Source organism: Rosa chinensis, chromosome 4 (genome assembly GCF_002994745.2).
Source record: "Rosa chinensis cultivar Old Blush chromosome 4, RchiOBHm-V2, whole genome shotgun sequence".
Taxonomy (NCBI): Eukaryota; Viridiplantae; Streptophyta; class Magnoliopsida; order Rosales; family Rosaceae; genus Rosa; species Rosa chinensis.
In genome coordinates, this window is record NC_037091.1 from 1,048,509 (window position 1) to 1,067,998 (window position 19,490).

At 36.1% G+C, this 19,490-nt stretch overlaps 1 long non-coding RNA gene across 2 annotated transcripts; it reads left to right on the forward strand.

Annotated features, from left to right (window-relative positions):
- The first annotated feature begins 13,802 nt into the window (after positions 1-13,802).
- LOC112200301 lies at positions 13,803-17,390 on the forward strand. 2 transcript variants are annotated; one of them, XR_005809018.1, is made up of 6 exons: positions 13,803-13,915; positions 14,022-14,108; positions 14,211-14,414; positions 14,645-14,706; positions 16,796-16,924; positions 17,067-17,390. It is a non-coding gene; the product is annotated as an uncharacterized LOC112200301 (long non-coding RNA). The 2 variants fall into 2 exon arrangements; XR_005809019.1 differs by lacking the exon at positions 14,645-14,706.
- Positions 17,391-19,490: the final 2,100 nt, after the last annotated feature.

Consider the following 19,490-nt stretch of genomic DNA (forward strand, 5'->3'; position numbering starts at 1 on the left):
AAGTAGCACTTGAACCTAAATGGCCTGTTTTCCTTGGCCACTGCAGCTGTTGAACTCTTAGTTATGGCTTTGGTAGGCTTGAGCTTGTTCTGGGGCTTTTTCTTCTTAGGCTTTTCTATAAGATTTATGGCTGTAGCAGGTTCTTTTTCTTCCTTGATCCTAGCTTCCTCATCAACACAGATGGATATAAGTTCATCTAAAGTCCAATTTCCCTTTTGTGAATTGTAACTGGTTCTTAGATGACTAAAACTGTTAGGCAAGGAATGAAGTGCATAATGCACTACCTGCTCATCCCTAACCCCCATCAAGAGCTCCCTGAGTCTGCCATTTATATTGATCATCTTCATAATATGTTCTCTAACTCCCCCTGAACCCATGTACTTCAAATCATGAAACTCCTTGGTTAGTCTAGCTGCTTCTGCCTTTTCACTTTCTTTAAACTTAGCACCTATGAGTTCCAGAAAATCTGATGCTAGCTCAGGTTCTTCTATACTTCCCCTGACAGTCTTGGACATAGAGGTACGAATGAGATTCTTAGCCATTCTATTGGATCTATGCCACTTCTTGTAAAGGTCAGTTTCTTTCTTGGTGCTCTTTTCATTCAACTCTATAGGCTTATCCTCAGTAAAGCAATAGTCTATATTCTCATGCATTCCCATATAGTTCTCTACAGAATCAAGCCAAGCTCTATAGTTGGTTCCAGTTAACATCAAGACACTGTTCAAGTTCATGTAGGAGTTACCTAAGGAGCAAAACAAAAATTCATGTGAGTTCTTAATTTGTAAAGAAAATAACATTAAGTTTTCTGCGTTTTATTTAGCTTTAAGCAACCAAAGCAAGAACATACAGAAAACCTAAACAATCCATACTTGCATTCATATCAGTCCATAACTAAAAACAATGTTAAGCAACACTTTTGAGCAGAAGCATAACATTCTGGAGTTCTTTATCAATATACCATGTTCAATGAAAACAAGTTATCCAAAGAAATTTATCCACATCTTTAGACAGAAGAAAAATTTCTAACTATCCGTATTTATTTTCATCAAGCATGCATATTGCTGTTTTGTATTCTAAAACCATACTTGACCACTTCTTTGGAAGATAAAACTGAAGCATAGTTTTAAAACACAAAACACAATTTCAGTTTTGTCACTCGATCAGGTACTTGATTAGTTACCTGACTAGTTACATGGTCAGTGACCTGGCCAGTTACATGGTCAGTGACCTGGCCAGTTACATGGTCAGTGACCTGGCCAGTTACATGGTCAGTGACCTGCCCAGTTACATGGTCAGTGACCTGACCAGTTACATGGTCAGTTACCTGACCAGTTACATGGTCAGTTACCTGATCATTGTTTTCTGCCAACATCAATGAAGAATGCTTTGTGCATCATAATCACTTATGCCAACAGAAAACCACAAAACCCATGAGCTTTTAACTTTATATTCTACCCAGATTCATCCTTGTAAGAAAATTAAGCTCTCGTATCTGTCAATTTTAATAATAATGTGTAAACAAAATCTGGGAGATTTTTGTTCTTCATGCAATTTTACACAATCACAGATACAATACCATATCATCAATCAATTCATCATGCATATTCAAGCACAATCAAAATTGTTTCGATTCCAAGAAACCACATAACAATCAAGAAATTGTAAATTTCATCCGGTCACCATCTACTCTAACCTAACGCACGCCGGGAATGCAACTAGGGTTCTTGAGCACAATCAAAAACTCAATTATCATGCTATGAATCGAAATCAATTTCGCAGAAAAACCTGTTTTTGCTTTTTCCCCAATTTGCTGCTAAAAATCACAGCGGAAGCATGAATTTGATATTTAACCAGATGCAGCAATCAACTTAAGTAACTTACCTTGATCAGTTACATGACCAGTTACATGGTCAGTTACCTGATCAGTGACTTGGTCAGTTACCTGACCAGTTACTTGATCCGTAAAGCAAAAACCCTTTTTTTTTTTTTTTTTTTTTTTTTTTTTGTGTTTGTTTTGCAAAACCCTAAAACGATTTTGATACTTGTGAGCCTATGCTCTGATACCAATTGTAAAATAACCATATACATGCTCACAACATATGCACACAATCATAAAAGGGATTAAGGCTTACCTTCAGCAATCACTGGCATGGATTCCATCTTATGCAGTTGCTAATACGATCACTGAATATGGTCTTCTGTTACTTACCAACTTGCTTCTCAATGGACAGAACAATATGCAAAAACGTCGGTAGTAATCAGGGACCAATTCATCTGTATATATAGGAGACTTAACCCTCAAGAAGCTTCCCATTAAAGCTATCCATATCGGTTTAGGTTTCCTAGTTAGATTCCTAATGTAACACTTCATTGTAGTCTTTCTTGCAGACTAAGAATAGGATTACTTACCTTAATGAATAGATACACTGCTTCATTAAGTTACAAGTATTGATTTATAGTTTGTATCCATGTTAAACTAGGTTTGACATTTAGCTAATCATCAATTACTTTATGATGATATGTGTTAAGTCCATATTTGATCTTACATATGCAACCATCACTAACTTTACATCCACTTGTACAGTCAAAGGTAAATATTAGGGTCCCTCCACTACCATGATGATCGGCGAGCTTTGCAGTGTCACCCCAACAATCCTTAACAAAGGGAAGAGTGGTTGCTAGAGGAGAGAGCAACTCTATCCATCCTTTCCCGGGTCGACTCACGTCAAGAGGTAAACCCCGGCGGCCCGGCCTTATCTTGATACCTGTTAGAAAACAGGACTTGTATCCAGCTGCTGATTTTTTTATTTTCTTTTTCCGTTAGTTGTTTTACTTAAAGTTAAAGGTCTGCTTTTTGTTTAGTGATAAGATCTTTTGACAACTGCTGTAGTGGGAGCCTTCATAAACACAGGAAGTAATCTTGTCTTTGGACAGTCTTTTCCACTACATTGATGCAAAAGCTACATGCCAAGGCTAAGATCAGCGTGCCTAGATTCTCATACAACCTTGTAGATAATATCTAGTGCTTCATCTAATGCAAGACACCAAAAGAGTTTCTTTGGATAATAATCCAAAAGAATATATTCAAGTAATGTTAATACATTCATAAGCCCTAAACCCTAAACATAGACTTGCTCATTTTGCTTAGTACGTACATCCATGTTGGATGAGTATTGGGTGGAGGACACTCTGAATTCCTGATATCATTCAGGTTGTACGTTTTTATTGAGGATTGTTGTATTTTACCATGAGGTTTAGCCTCCATATCCCCTCGTTGTACTATCCAAATATGAATAATGAAAATATAGGAAGGAGCACCACTCCAACCTAACGTGGCTTTTGCTCATCTACAGAAAACGATCAAAGAAATAAGCAGGATCAGGATGTTCAGCTTTAGGATCACACTCACCCATAGATATGACAATGACCATTAGTCTATAGTCCAATGTCCATATTGAAAATGTGAAACCTCTCGATCAATTTTCATTTCTAATGATATGCTCAAAAGACTGGTTTGGACCTCAAAGAAACCGTACTGTATTCTAGTTAATTCTGGGTTTGAGTTTGTGGAATGTTGGTTAATTTAGGTTTTAGAGACTTTTATCCAGCAAAAACTTACTTATTACCTTAGTTTAACCCATTCTCTGAGCAACTAAAGATCATTCTATTGATACATTGCTTGAGCTCTCAACAAACTGGCCATAATATTCAGATGTGTTACATATTTCATTAGTAAGAAAATTTGCATAATTGCCAAAGAATACTGATTAGGTTTATTTTCCATCTAGTAACGTTTTGTATTACTTTTGTTATCTTTGAATTTGATGTAGTAGCATTTCATAATACATACTTTAGGGTCTTTTTAAATGTACCCAGTAAAAATCGAAGTATACTTAACACACAAAAATTTATCATCTATTTCTATTTTTACCCCTAATTATACCCAACACTCTGTCCTGATTCCACTTCGACATAGCTTCAATTCTTCCAAATAACCATAGATCCCGGTCTCCCTCCGATCATTGGCCTATATATACATATAGATTAATTGTTCAAGCTATTCGAAACTAAAATTGACATGTATCTGTTAATTAATGAAAGCTCAGTGAAATCATACACATGGTTCTTGATGAAACTTTCTTTGTTTCGATTCGTTAGATCAAGATTTTTCTGGAGAATTCCTTCTTATATTGTTGCAATTGATTTACTACTAGGCACTATTACTTGCTTGTGTGGTCAATTAAATTTTTAATTGGATTTTCCTATTGACATGAAATTCTTTCATCTAGCTAGAGACAACAATTGTTTGAACCCAAAATTAACATTTTTTCCTGACAAGGGGTAACTCGGAGGAATCGGGTTAACATCCGGGCCCAAGCTATATATTTTCGACAAGTTTGGAATATATTGTTTAAGAGACTAAATAAACCATAATTGGAGACCAAGCAATCTAGAGGCAAATCTCGGTATTTATCAGATTATTATTAGTAATCAAGATATTTGATAATTAATGGTGATTTGCTTGATTGTCAATACTGTGCAAGACGGGAAGATAAATATGCAGGCTACATATATGGTTGAGATTACGCGAGCCATCAAGAGTGCAAACAGTTGGGGAAGGTTTCTACTCCATATTTGATTTGGAGGATATATTGCAGCCATGATGATGTGGAGCAGTGAGAAAATTTAAGAGGAAATCTACATCAACACAAAGAATGAAAGTGAATCTGAATTGAAGAAGGAGAGCTAGGGTTGACATCTAAAGATTCCTCTATATATAGAGAGCATTGAGCAACATTTTTATCATCATCAAACCCAAAATCAAAAGACACCATCCTCCCCTTTACTCTCTAAATTTTGATCCCTCTCCATTGTTCAAGCATTGAGGTCATGAAGCATCTCCATCTCCTTACCGTAGTCATCATCAACGTCCTCCATCCTTTTGAAGTCGTTCTTGAGTCCTTGAATCTCTTCAAAAGTGTAACCATGTCCTTTTATCTTTTGTTTTTGGTTTCTTATGTTTGTAACGTTAAAAACAATTATTCTGGCGATTTAGGTTTTTGTTTTAAATGGATGTTTCAAATATTAGTGAGAATAAAGTTTATGTATTGATGTTTAGTTTCCAATGATCATGAAGCATGAAAACATTTTAGGTTTCTAGAAGACATAAAATTGCGATTTTAATATGTGATGATATAAGTTCATTGATTTTGTGCTTCAATCCCACCTTTTATGTGTTTTGTGTTCTTTGGTTGCAAACTTAGAATATTAATTAAGCATGTAATTGAATCCAAATTAAGATATGCTAGCGTTCTAGGTCATAATTGCTAAGTAGAAAACGTATAATTCCTTAGGTAAATCAATGAAGAGTCTTGCATGCTTGTATGGCGTTCCAACTTGTATTCTTGGCTTTAATCAATCAAACTTTCTAAGTGTTTAATGTCACTACAAAAAAGAATTCAATTGGCTTCACCAATTTGCGTCGGCGTGCAATTGCCGTCGCTAAAGCCTACTTTTTTGCGACGGCAAAACTTGACCGTCGCAATTGTGTAAAAGTTATGCAACCGTATTAATTTCCGTCGCCACTTGTGGTCGCCAACTCCTACGGTTTACTTCGGCAAGAATTTGCCGTCGCAAGGTAATAACAATTGGCGACTGTAAAAAACTTGCCATCGCGTTATCTTGATTAACTTTGCTCCGCCCTCTTTCTTCCTTCAGTTCTTTGAGCCCATAACTCCATCTCGATCTGATACCCCGATGATTACCCAGATCTCCGCCTCGTCTCCTCCTCTTTCCATCACCTCCTTGAGCTATTTTCCTCTCTAGATCTACCAAATTCAGCAGAATACAACCGACGACTAAATGACCCGATTTAGGTCAACTCCATCGAGTTTATCAGGAGATCTACCAACCAGTCGTTCCTCAAGACGAGCTTGAGTCCACTTTATCCAAGGCTATTTACAATCTAGAGACGTCGATGATTAAGAAGAAGAACGACTGAGAGCTAGAGAGAGAGAGAGAGAGAGAGAGAGAGAGAGAGAGAGAGAGAGAGAGAGAGAGAGAGAGAGAGAGAGAGAGAGAGAGAGAGAGAGAGAGAGAGAGAGAGAGAGAGAGAGAGAGAGAGAGAAATAGCGTGTGTTTGTTTGGTTTGTACGAATAGATAGACGGATCAAAGGGAAATTCTCTGCTCATCATCTGAATACGGGGTCAACTGGGTTTTGATTTCATCTTATGTTTGAGATTTCGTTCCCACCTTTACTTCTTTTCTGATTCATTTTTTTCTTATATTGCTTTTGCAGGGAAGTTTGAGTATCTTAGAGGCAAGGGTTGCGAATTTGTAGGTATGGTTTTCCCAATTTTGCTGATTTTTTTCCCTTGCTACTCTTTTGCTGATATTGGTATGAGTTTGAGTACGGGGTCAATTGGGTTTTGAATATTGTTATGCATGTTTCAGGAAGATTACATCTTTTTAATTTTTTTTTTCTATTTGTTTTCCAATGGTTAGCAACAGTAGAGGTGACAAGTTTTTGGGGTTTTGTTTCTGGGTTTCATCTCTGAGATTTATGACATGATTTCAGGTAATTGGTTTTTGATAATGTTATGGGCACAAGCAGGGTTGATGAGGATGCTGAACCTGTTTTACAATATGAACACAGGTAGAAGCCTACTGCTTTTAATATCTACAACTTAAGGTCTTCAATATCTTAACTACTATTTAGAAGTGCCTCAGCATTTTTTTTTCTTTAATGGAATTACTCCATGAAATCGTTTCTGTATAATGCACAGGGTTTTTATGAAATCAAAGTAGTTCACAAGGAGCCTAGACACGTAAGTGCACTCATTTGCCTAGTTCTATCAAGTGATTTTGATAGACATCATACAGGTTTAACACTGAGAGTCCACCAATCACTTATAGAGGAAAGCAACTGCACTTGTCATTGCCTTTTAGTGATGCAGAGTTGAGATAAGGCTATGGTTTTGTCCGTGTCAACTAGCAAATCTTTTTGCTTGGGGAAAATGGTTTTTTGTTGCCATTTGTGTCTTGCTTCTGAATTGCTTCTGATCATAGTTTCCCTGTGTTTGGGTAGCAGAGTGGAGATAAGGCAATGGTTTTATGCTCTGTGGAGTTTGTGGATCCAAAGTGTGCTTTGACAGCTATGGAAGCTCTACAAGTATGTTGTTCAGTATTTTATTTTCCATTCTAGTCTGAAGTATCTTCAGAAAAATATCTCATATTTAAATGTTTACTGTCTATGTAGCTTTTTTGTAGCCTGTTTGGAAAAATGAGTTGATAAAGCTTTCATTAATTTCTAGCAATTTGAGGAAAAATATATCACTTATCAAGCTCTGAAATGTGGATGTACACAGGTTATAAGGTTAGCAATTTTGTTTCTTTTAAGAAGAAACGAGTTTAAAATCTTTAGATTGCAGAATTTAATATGCATCTGGAGTTGTGGACCTTCATATGCAACAAATCTTGGACTTTCATACTAACCTTTTGAGTTTTTAATTTATGCTTTTGGATTTCTCAAGCATATATATAAGGTAGGCTCAGTAAAATAGGAATATAAAGAGCAAGTTAGTCTGCAACAATAAGTAATTGTAAGGTTGTAACGGTAATGATCATGTTGTAATAGATAGCAAAGTCACTTATCAAGCTCTGCTAATTTACCTGATTTGCTTCCATTAAATTATCATTTGTCAACATTAGCTGCAGTTTCAAAAAGGCTTAAAGACAGAATGCTCAGCCATGATTCCATTCGATTATGTAACAGGGACTCTTGTTTTGGCTCTAATTGGTGGTCATTTAAAACTTTGTTGGTTTTTGCTGTAACGGTTCTGTGCTACTTTGCTATTCTATCTATTTGATTTGCTTTGCTTGAGATTATATCTAGGACAATAGGATCATTGTAAACAGATATATCCCAGCTTTAGTTGGTAGTCATAAAATCTGAGCTCTGAAATGTTCCCGAAATCTTTTTTTAAACAATTTAATGGGAAAGACTATCCTTTGCTTTTGTGAGACTGGTTTGATGGTTTTGATATTAAGGTATGTGTTTTGAATTCAGGTTTGAGGAGGTTGGAATGAAAAAGGTGTAAGCTTTTGATTTTTATTTTGTGTGTGTGACATCAATTGGTGAATAACAACGATAGTTATTGATAATTCACAATCTTTTGATCTCAGTTGTTTGTGATGAGTTGATTATGTGGCCTATTCCTCTAAGGGTTTATCTTTTGGATCCTTCCTGGGCACAGGACAATGAAGCTTAGAAGTAAAATAGGGCATATCAATACCGTAAGACGTACAGTAGGAACTAAATGCTTTCATAGAGTATATATGAATTGAAACTATAATGAAATGACTGAAAGCTACGAAACTAAGTAAAGGTTTTTTTGTTTTGTATCTTATTTCTTATGTGTGTAATTCTTGTTCATTGTTTATCAAGTTCTAAATTTGCAACTCTATGTTCATTGAATCTTGAATTTATTCAGGTATGTCCAGAACTACAAGGAAAAGGAGAAGTTGGAGAGAAAAGGAGAAGTTGGAGCATAAGTTCTGAAGTGCACAGTTGGGAAAGGAGGATGAGAGGCAGAGCTTTCAGCAACATTTTTTGGAGATTTGCAGGTATGAAAAACTCGTGTGTAGTTTAAATTTCACTTTAAGTTTTTTTTTTTTATGTGGATTGGTGTGTAGTGTGCACACCGATATTGTTTGATTTGGTTGACAGTAAATTTGCCAACCTAGGATCTATGCTTTAATGAAGTAATTAATCACTCAAATGTACACTTCTCCAAATTTCACTCTAAATTTCACTCAAATGTACACTTCTTTGCACTAGGATCTATGCTTTCATAAAGTAATTAATCAGAGGATATATATCAATATCAATTTGTCTAAACTTTAGTATCAGTAAGTGTAGTCCCAAGTCTCATGCGCATCCTCCCTCTCTTCACTTGATTTATGTTTCTTTATCTGAATACTTTTCACTTATCTATGTAGATAGAAAATGGACACATATCTTGAGGAAGATGGAGGAAGACCCCTGCAAAGCTTTTCTTGAAGTAGAGGAAGAAAAGTTCCTTGTATTATCTTGTAAACTCTTGTATAAGAGCTTCATTGTTTTTGTAACATTTGCGAGAAAAATCAAAATATAACATTCCCTTTTCAATATGTTTAATTCCTTTTTGTAAAGCTTTTATCCAAAAAAAAAAAAATCTGGCAATGCATATTTGCATTCCAGATTTTTTTTTTATTCATAAATAAAATTTTGCGACGGCAATTTTACCATCACAAAGTTTGGTAGCGGTCAGTGGCGTCGCCATAGATATTTGCCACGGCATTTTTCAGTCGCAAAATTCTTGCGACGGCAAGGGGTTGCCGTCGCTAATGAGCTTGCGACGGTGCATTTGCCGTCGCAAATACCAATGGCGACGCCCCCAACGACATCGGTGCAATTGCCGTCGCCTTGCCGTCGCCATTGATCTTTCGCGACGGCAATTTCACTTTCCGCGACGGCACCTTGCCGTGGCAATTTGAATTTTTTTTTGTAGTGTGTGTTAAATATGTTTTTTTAGTGAGTAACGTTCTATGACTAGCATTGCATGTTTAATAGGGTTAACTATGGAGCGTTCATCTAGTTAATTTAATTAAAGAAAGTAAAAATGACTTTGTATACGTTCATCTCTGTTCTTGATTGATTTCTTCATTAACATATTTTGATCCGTGATTTATGATTAGATTACCTGTTTTCGTGTTAATGATTGTTAACTACATCATGCATATTTTTCGTCCCCTACTTCTACTTGATTCATGGTTTTAATGATCACTCGTATCATATTTAGTAATTAGATTAGAATACAAACTTCTATAGACCCCTTATCTTGTAATTTTGTAAATATATACTTTGTTTTATTTTTGGTTTATATTTTGTGAATAATACTAATTTGTTTAACGTTTTTGACAGGAAGTATACCCCAATACTCGGCTTAGAACGATACCATACTTACTCTTATTACAATCTGATGCAGGGAATTGGCAGTCACTTTGAGCGTATCATATGTTTTCAAAACAAGAATTAAGTTGGCTGGTGTTGAACTCTCAGGTATCCCCTTGTTCTGATCGCAATGTAGAACGCGTAGGATTTTATCTTAAAATATACACCTCTTATATCATGCTTGAAGATTGAAAACAGAAAAATATGCAACCCACTACATATACCACCAATCTTTAAGTAGCATTCTGCTCCGTCAAGGAGGAGCATTTTGCTTGTTGATGCTGTCAATTAGGTTCTTTAAGTCATCTTCAACTCAACTGTAGTTAAGGCCTCGTTTGGTTCACGGAAATGAAAGGAAATCAATTCCTTTCTCTTTTCAGGGGCAGGAAATTGCAATTCCCATCATTTTCCTTTCCAGTGTTTTAAAATGCTGCGTACTCGCTGCAATTATGTCTGGACTAACATCATTCAGTGAGCAATTTATCCGTCAACTTGATGTGATCAAAGGTCCGGTCGGACAGCAGGCCAGACAGCTGCGCATACCTCGTAACATAATCCCTGCACTTATGGCTGCAGTGATACTGGCATTAGTCATTGAGCTATACTAGAAAATTCATTATCGAAATGAAAATTCTAAAAACTTGAAAGATCTACTGATTTAAAGGCATATTCATACAAAAATATTCAAACATTTCAGGTTGAAATATTACCACTCAGCCTTGGGGCTATTTCCAGAACCAGCGTCTCTTTTCCATCTCCCTCTTCTCCTTGTCGACTCTCTTTTCTCCTTGTTGACTTCTCTTTGTGCCGCCTCGACCTCTCTCTTCTCCTTGGAGATTTCTCTCTTCTCTAAGTTAACTTCCCTAGTGAACCTTTCATTCTCCATTTTCAGAAGCCTCCTCTGGTTCCTTAGTCCGATCCAAGACGTAACCGCGACCAGGGTGCCAGAGAATGCCGTGACTGCGTACCAGAAACGGTTTTTCTGGTCAGCCAGTATTGTTAAGATGACAATTGGGGGAGGTATCGGCAGAAGAAATCAGATTAGCGAGAGGGAAGTGGCGAGAGCAGAGAGAAATCGACAAGGAGAAGAGACAGGTGGAATATCACGACTATAGGTCAACCAACCCTAATTGGCACCAAAGCCCACTCACACCAATCAAGAGATCTTTATTCCTACTGACCTAATTTAAACTAACATAACAGTTTTGCCCTCAAGTTAATTAAATAATTACACTATACACTACTACAAAAAAAGCACTTTAGGACGTTCGAAAAACATCTTCAAAAACTTTAGATGACACGCAAAAAAAAGTCATCTATCAAGGAGTCATTGTAAGTCACTTACGAGGACGTTTAAAAAACGGTATCTAATATTTATAAGGACGCTCGAAAAACGTCCTCTAATTTAGAAAAAAAAAACGTCATCTAATGTATGTAAGGACACTGAAAAAAGTGTCCTCTAATGTCTTTATGGACATTAGAAGAGCGTCCTCTAATGTATATTAGGACACTTAAATATTAGGACACTTTTTTTAAGTGTCCTTAAATCTAAGAAAATGGTCATCTAATGTATATTAGGACGCCAAAAAAACATCCTTATATCTATTATAGAACAAAAAAAAAAATGTCCTTAGAACGAAAAGAAGACATTTACATACAAATAATCTTACAATCCCAAAACAAATGTCATTGTATCTATTACTCGTTACAATATACTTGACTACAAGCACATTCTAGTAACTAATTCCTAGTTATACATTCTAATCTTATCTAATCCTAGATGACAATAGACATACATACTTAGCTTCATCTTCAATATATATCTTCAGTCACCATCCGATACAATCCACAAAAACACAAGTGATTAACAAAGTTTTTAAGTGTGTAGCTTTAGAGAATACATTCAGCAAGAAACTCTAATTTACAAAAAGACAATTGTAGTTGTAGGTTACCTAGAGGAGCATATTGAGCGTGGAACATGTAAATAGATTGATGACAAAGAGGAAATACTTGAACAATGTCAAGCTGCTGCTTAGCATGTCTTTTTAGTTTTTAATTCTCATGAAGCTAAAATTGATGCATAGAAGTACCTACATTACAATAGTTTTAAAAAATCAACAATATAACTAAAGCAGAAAATCAACAATATTGTTGTAGATAGCTGTCCAATCTTGTCAAGATTGCATAATATCAATTAACAGAGAAGAAATATATGTTTTACCACTCAATTCTACTAAGAAGAGAACTTATATTACTACATTTTATTTATGGGTAGATGAAATCAAATTCCCACATGTATATAAATGAATTTGAATTACACATAGTTGGAGACAGTATTATTAACTCATTGACAGCCCCACGAGCATATACTTCTTTCAAGTGACTCAACAAGTTAAACAGTCCCACCATCAATTGCTCTCAAAGGGTCATTAAACCAGTTCCGCCCCTTTGAACTCGTAAACAAACCTATCAAACTAACCACAGCACCAAATGCAGTAACTTGAATATCAGCATTGGGCGAACTCAAGGCTTGTAATATTGCCGAGTGTAAAGGTTCAAGGCTAGGAACTAAAGCTTCACAAACAACCGGACGGAACCCTTTTGGCAAATAAGCCAACACCCACAATGCACATTGTTGTAACTTTTCGTAATCCAATTGAATAGAATTCAACAAAAACTCCATGAGCTCTGGCCACTCATTGCCAGCCTTGGAAATCTCAGAGCCCATTTCAGACACAATGCCACAAAGTAGTCCCAAAGTGGTCATTGAAACTTCCTCTTGAAGACAAACAAGGAAGTGGGATTTCATGTAATTTTGAGCAACTAGAGACAACTTGGGCCAAAGGTCACATATTTTGAGATAACGAAGCTGTCCAAGCACAAGCGCAGACCTGGACCTATTGTCAGAGACAGGGCTACATCTAATAACAAAAAAAAAGATTTATGAAGAGCAAATGTGGGAAGTGCTTTTTGCACCAATGTAAAAAGGTATAAGCTTTATTTACTTCCAAGGCAAGGTCTATATATAGCATTTCTTATTAAAAATAAATATAAATAAATAAATAAGATAAAAAAATAATTTGTTTTTCCATCTGATTGGGTAGTGCAATATAGGGTTTGTGGATTTTAGTCGTTTCAAATGGGTGGGGTGAGTATTTCGTAATGTTAAAAATAGGTTGGGATTAAGCCCTTCGGGTCAGGCCTTGAGAAGTGAAGGAGATAGGTTTTGGGATTAAAAAGTGAAGTGAGCAAATGAGGTGTTATAAATAGCATGTGAGTTGCTACTGAGGGCACTGTGTGTGTATATGGTTAATGCAGATTATGAATTATAACAAAATAACTAGATAACCAATAATATTTGGGTATATAGTTATTGTTAGAAATCTATTTAAATTCAGGTTAAGGAGGCAGTTTTCATTGAAAAATAAATTAACTGGTCTCACCATCAGATTTGTATATGCACATCTACGGTTTGTAGTGAATTCAATCTCACTGATTGTACCGCAAATTTGTCGTGTAACCAGTATGTAACGTTTGTTTACGAGCCAACAACTTATATATATCCTTGTATAAGTATTAGTGTGGCCTTGAAAATTGTCTGGTATAATTAGAAAGTTAGCCCAAAAGAGAAGAAATATGAATATGATTAGGGGGGATAAAAAAAGAAGTGTGCGTCGAAAAGTTTCAAAACCTGGTGTAACCAAAAAAAAAAAAAGCTTCAAAACCTGGCGCCTAAACTTCTCTGTCCTCTAATGGCACGAAAAAGTTTCCAAGACAAAAACAAAGATAGTAAATAAAGCTTTCCAAATCCAACTTGCAAGGCCGAGAGAGAGAGAGAGAGTATAGGAATGAGGTCCAAGAAAACTCCGCTTGGAGCAGCGCTCGCTTTCTTCATCATTTTCTTCTCGCAGTAAAATCCTGTAAGGCTGACCCCAATCCCAAATTGTTTCTCTTTTTTTTTTTTTTCTTACATTAATTCGATCCAAGATGTAATCTTTTTCGCATTTTTAATTTGTGTACGTCCAGGTCGCAGAAGATGATGCGGATAAGGCCTCGCATGGGTCGCTCTCGGACATTCCAGAACAGAGGTCTGGAACACCCAAGACAGTAACGGTACCCATCTCTTAATCCCTGTTTGGTTGCAAATAAAAAATCAGATTATGAGTTTTATTTCAATGAAAGTATTTTAAGTCTCGTCGTTATTGGGTCTGAAAGATCAAAGTGGGTCCACTGATGAGCAAACTGAGGCCAAGAAAGGAGGGGAAGCAGAGAAGAGTTCTGTAGCATTGGCATTTGAAAAGTTTAAGCACACTGATAAAAGAAAAAAGCAATCTACAGTTTCACGAAGTGGTGGTGAAGTAGAATGTCCTGACGAAGATGATTTACCAGAATCAAGAAAAAGGAGACACCCTTGTAAAGGTTTGCCATCCCATCTCAATTACTTGATGCAATGTATTCTTAGAATAAAATAGTCTTCTGTTGTTGCAGAAAATCAAGAATCACAATTCAGTTTCGTTTTCAATTTGCATATTCTTTGTCTAAAATGAATTCATTATTGTATTGGTCCTATCCCCTGTGTTGTCAATAATTTACTAGTTTAGTTTATTAGTTGACAAGGAAAATTATCAGTTTTTTCACGTCTTTAACAGGTCTTATGCCTTTGAGTGCACTAACTCTCAAGCAAGATAATTTACACTCGTGCTATATGATTGTAAGTGCTACTGCTTATCAATTCTAAGAGAAGTATAAATATGGAATATATTGGATTATCAATTTGGTTTGAGAAATGTAGTTATAGTGTGTCGAGTGGAGTCTTTTGATGAGGTTGAGCCATTGTGTTAAATGGACCCCTTCTTTGGCAAGGGAGGCATATATCTGATTTCTATTAGCTATGTATCTGAACATTTCCACCCGTATGGTGCAAACAGTATATCCATTAGATGCAGGTTGGTATGAGCTGATCAGAACTAAACTGTAGACATGGTCTAGTTTGTCCATGTTTGTATTAGACTCAATACAAATCTTACAAAAAGAATTTTTTAAACCATTTTCTGCATAGACATGTTTATTACCGTATAGATATCTCTAAACATGTGGGTGCACCAAACATGAAATCGGATTGATGTCGGTTTACCAACTAAGGTTCATATACTAGCGGTATATAAAGTAATAGGAAACTGTATGGTTATAGTTTATCCACTTAGTTTTCTACAGATTAATCTTCTACAGTTCATCAACTTAATTTAATTTTCAGAGGTGTTACAATATGATAAAATAATACTTATGTGAAGATAAAGTTGCATACTACAAGAAAAGAAAAAAAATTCTGCCTCTTTTTGGGGTTACATGTGTTTCTGCACTGTTTGATTTTAAGAAGGGTGGACAATCCCCTGCCATGTTAATTTCTAAACCTTCATCTAAGCTCTTAGGCTGAAAACGAGAGCACATAGAATATTATCAGCAAACATTTATCTTTTTAAAGTTTAGTAAACAGGTTATTACATAAACTAGTAAGATCGTAGACAAGATAATGTATGTAAACAAAACCATAAGCTTTATTTTTATGTCCATTTGGGTGACCTTTCACTAGTTATTTTCCTCTATTTTTATGAAATGATATTGTGGAAGGAGGGAATTATACTTGAGACCTCGTATATCGGGGTAAATGATCTTAATTACTAGAGTTCTAAGCCCCCATGTTGTCATCTCTTGAATGCTGCACAAGTATAAAGACTATTGCTGGGTCAGGATAGGGGGTGTTCTATAGTCTTATATTGCAAAAAAACTCAAGAATCATCACTTTTTAATTCTTTGCTATAGAAGATCATTATTTTCTTGGAATAAAGTATGGGTCCTTGTGCTGTTAAGAATTTGGTTTTTCAACTCATCAGTTGAACAAACAAGCTCAGACAAGAGGGATTGTACTGTAATTGGTTTTCCATGTCTTTAATTAGGTGGTAAGTCTTATTACTAGGTGTAATAATTGTCAAACAATTATTACTTTGAGGGCACTAATTGTCAAACAAGATGATCTATAATTTTCCTTTCAGTGGTGCTGTAACTGGTGTTCTTAAGTGTAATCTGGCGTACTCGGTAAGTCCTTTCATCAAAAAGCAGGATGACTAAACCTTTGATAATTGAACATGTCAACCAGAATGAGTTCTGTCTGCTTCCTATATGTGATCATGTCATTAGCAGATATTAGCACTTGGATATTGTAAGAAACATTTTAAATAGACTGAAGTAGAGAGTGCATGCAACATTATTGTGCTTTTCTTTATTCTCATGAATACAGTGTCATAAGTTTGTCAAGAAATTGCTAGGAAGTTTTAGGCTAATGAAAGAACTCATAAAAGTGTGTTAGAATTGCGTCTGCTTACTGTCGGTGGTATGTTCTTAGCAGAAATTAGCACTTGGATATTGTGAACAACAAATAGAATCAGTAGAGTGCATGCAACATTGTCACACTTTTGGTTATTCTAATGAATACAGACTAATGAGAGAATTTAGAGTAGTGTGTTAGAATCTAGATAAAGTAGAAACACAACATATGGACAAATGAGTTGGAAGACATCATGTTTCAGTTGTGGGCTGCATACTTCTACTTAGCGTGCGCACCACAATATGCATCACAGCAAACAACCAAACTTCTAGCACTATGATGTTATAAGCTTCTTGTATATGATAAACTCAAGCCACCTACCTTTCTTTTACAGTTTTGCCCACTCAATTTCTTATGTCTTTGGTTTATAATTCTGACTTCTCTACCCCTCCTGCTCTTTCAAATGTCAACTATTTAGATGGGGATGACAAACACACTGCGAGAAAGTATTTTGCAGTTCTTGGAGGTGATCTAAAACCCAAGCTAAAAGGGAGAAGGGCTGAGAGTCTCATAGGCTAGGAGAAACTAGGACATGTTTATGATCACTGTAAGTTTGCTCTTTCTTTAGTCATGACTGGTATCAACATCTTTTATTTTTTATTATTTTTTTTCATCACTATTTTCTTCCTTTTTGTTTCTATTAGATCAGTAATTTTATAACGGTTTCTCATTTTGATGTTTTCTTCTAGCAAATGAAAATGGTTGTGGCTGGTGGGACTGCAATATGGAGGGTATTGACAATGAAGAAGTTGGTGTCAATGATGTGTGGGAAGGAGTGGGCTCAACCACATTGGGAGGACTAGAGTGGCATTGAATCATTGATCTTTACTATAAATTACCAGTATTATCAAGTAAAAGCTATAGATCTAAAGCGACAGATATGTCATGTAGTTTAAAAGTCACTTTAACATGAAGAAGTGAAGAACTGTATTTGGAATGCTTATCTTGATTCAGAATTTGGTTAACTTTTATGTGACAAGAGCTCTTTTGTTTTAAATGAATGTTTTTTTTTGTTTTTGCTTGTTACGTGAGTCGTCTTGTTTATGCACTCTGAGAAAACTCAATTGATAATCAACAATGCTGCAATTGAAAGTTTCAATAATTAGAACCTCATCTTGTTCCATGGAGGCTTCGTGTTGCTTCGGATTATTGTTTGCACCGTATCTCGCACATGCAATTTAAATCTTCTCATATTTTTAGAGAAGGAAATCAGGTGGCAGATGTCTTGCTAATGTTGGTCTGTCATCGTCAGGCTTGGTTTGGTGGAATGAGTAGAAAAGAATACTTCAATTCAGGATTAATTTGATGATTCTATTCATCCCACAATGGGTGTATGTATACAAGTACAAAGGAGTAGTCTACCTCTAATAGGAAACAATCTTTCCATAATTGCAGGATATCCTAATTAAATAAAATCCTAACTACATACAGATTTACAGCGATTCTACACTCCCCCTCAAGTTGGTGCATAGATGTCTATCATGCCCAACTTGTCAACTGAGCTGTCAAATACCTTCCTGGACACTCCTTTAGTAAGAACATCAGCTAATTGCTCCTCTGATTTTACAAATGGAAAGCAAATAACCTTTCTGTCAAGATTTTCTTTAATAAAATGGCGGTCAACCTCCACATGCTTTGTTTTATCATGCTGAACTGGATTATGTGCAATCTCAATGGCAACTGTATTATCACAATGCAAATCCATAGACTTTTTAAGCTTGTAACCCAGGTCTTTCAAGACATTACGAATCCACAAAATTTCACAGACTCCGTGTGCCATACCTCGAAACTCAGCTTCTGCACTTGATCTGGCAACAACTTTCTGCTTTTTGCTACGCCAAGTGACAAGGTTCCCTCCAACAAAAGTGAAGTACCCAGATGTAGAACGTCTGTTAGTTTTATCATCAGCCCAATCTACATCTGTGTACCCAGCAACTTCCAATTCATCTTTTTTCTAAAACAATATCCCTTTACCTGGCGCCATCTTCAAGTACCTCAAAATACGAAAGACTGCATCCATATGCTCTTCACTAGGACAATGCATAATTGACTAACAACACTCACAGCATAAGCAATATCAACACTCACAGCATAAGCAGTATCAGGTCTAGTATGTGAAAGATAAATCAACCTTCCTACAAGACGTTGATACCTCCCTTTATCAGTTGGAACTTGATCAGGATAAATAAAAAGTCTGTGATTTATCTCAATGGGTGTCTCCATTGGTCTGCAGTCTAGCATCCCCGTTTCAGCAAGTAAATCAAGGACATACTTCCTTTGTGAAAGCAAAATCCCCTTCTTAGACCTTGCAACTTCAATACCCAGAAAATACTTCAATTGTCCCATATCCTTCATTTCAAACTCGTTTGACAGATACTTTTGCAATTCATTCATCTCTTTCGGATCATCCCCTGTAACAATCATGTCATCAACATACACAATAAGAGTTGTAATCTTACCATTCTTGCGTTTGATAAACAAGGTATGGTTAGAATTGCTCTATCTGTATCCAAAGGCTTTCATGGACTTTGAAGATCTTCCAAACCAAGCTCTTGGAGACTGCTTCAGGCCATGCAAAGACTTCTTCAATTTACACACCTTGCCAACGTCACTTGGGTAATTCTTAACACCTAGGGGCACATACATGTATACTTCTTCCTCCAAATTCCCATTAAGAAACACATTCTTCACATCAAACTGGTGCAAGGGCCAATCTTTGTTTGCTGCAAGTGAGATTAGAATCCGAACAATATTAATCTTTGCCACAGGTGCAAAAGTCTTTTCATAATCAATCCCATAGCGTTGTGTATATCCTTTGGCAACCAACCTCACCTTGTATCTATTAATAGTTCCATCTGCATTAAGCTTCACAGTAAATACCCAACGACATCCTACAGTCTTCTTTCCAACCGGCATAGGTACTAGCTCCCATGTTGCATTCTTTTGAAGAGCTTCCAATTCTTCATTCATCGCCTTTGTCCATTTTAGATCCGTCAATGCATCCTGCACGTTACTAGGAATAGATATAGTAGATAATTGATCAACAACAAATGCATGTGACCCAGAAATCCTATGGTTAGACATAAAATTAGCTATAGGGTATTTAGCTTTGG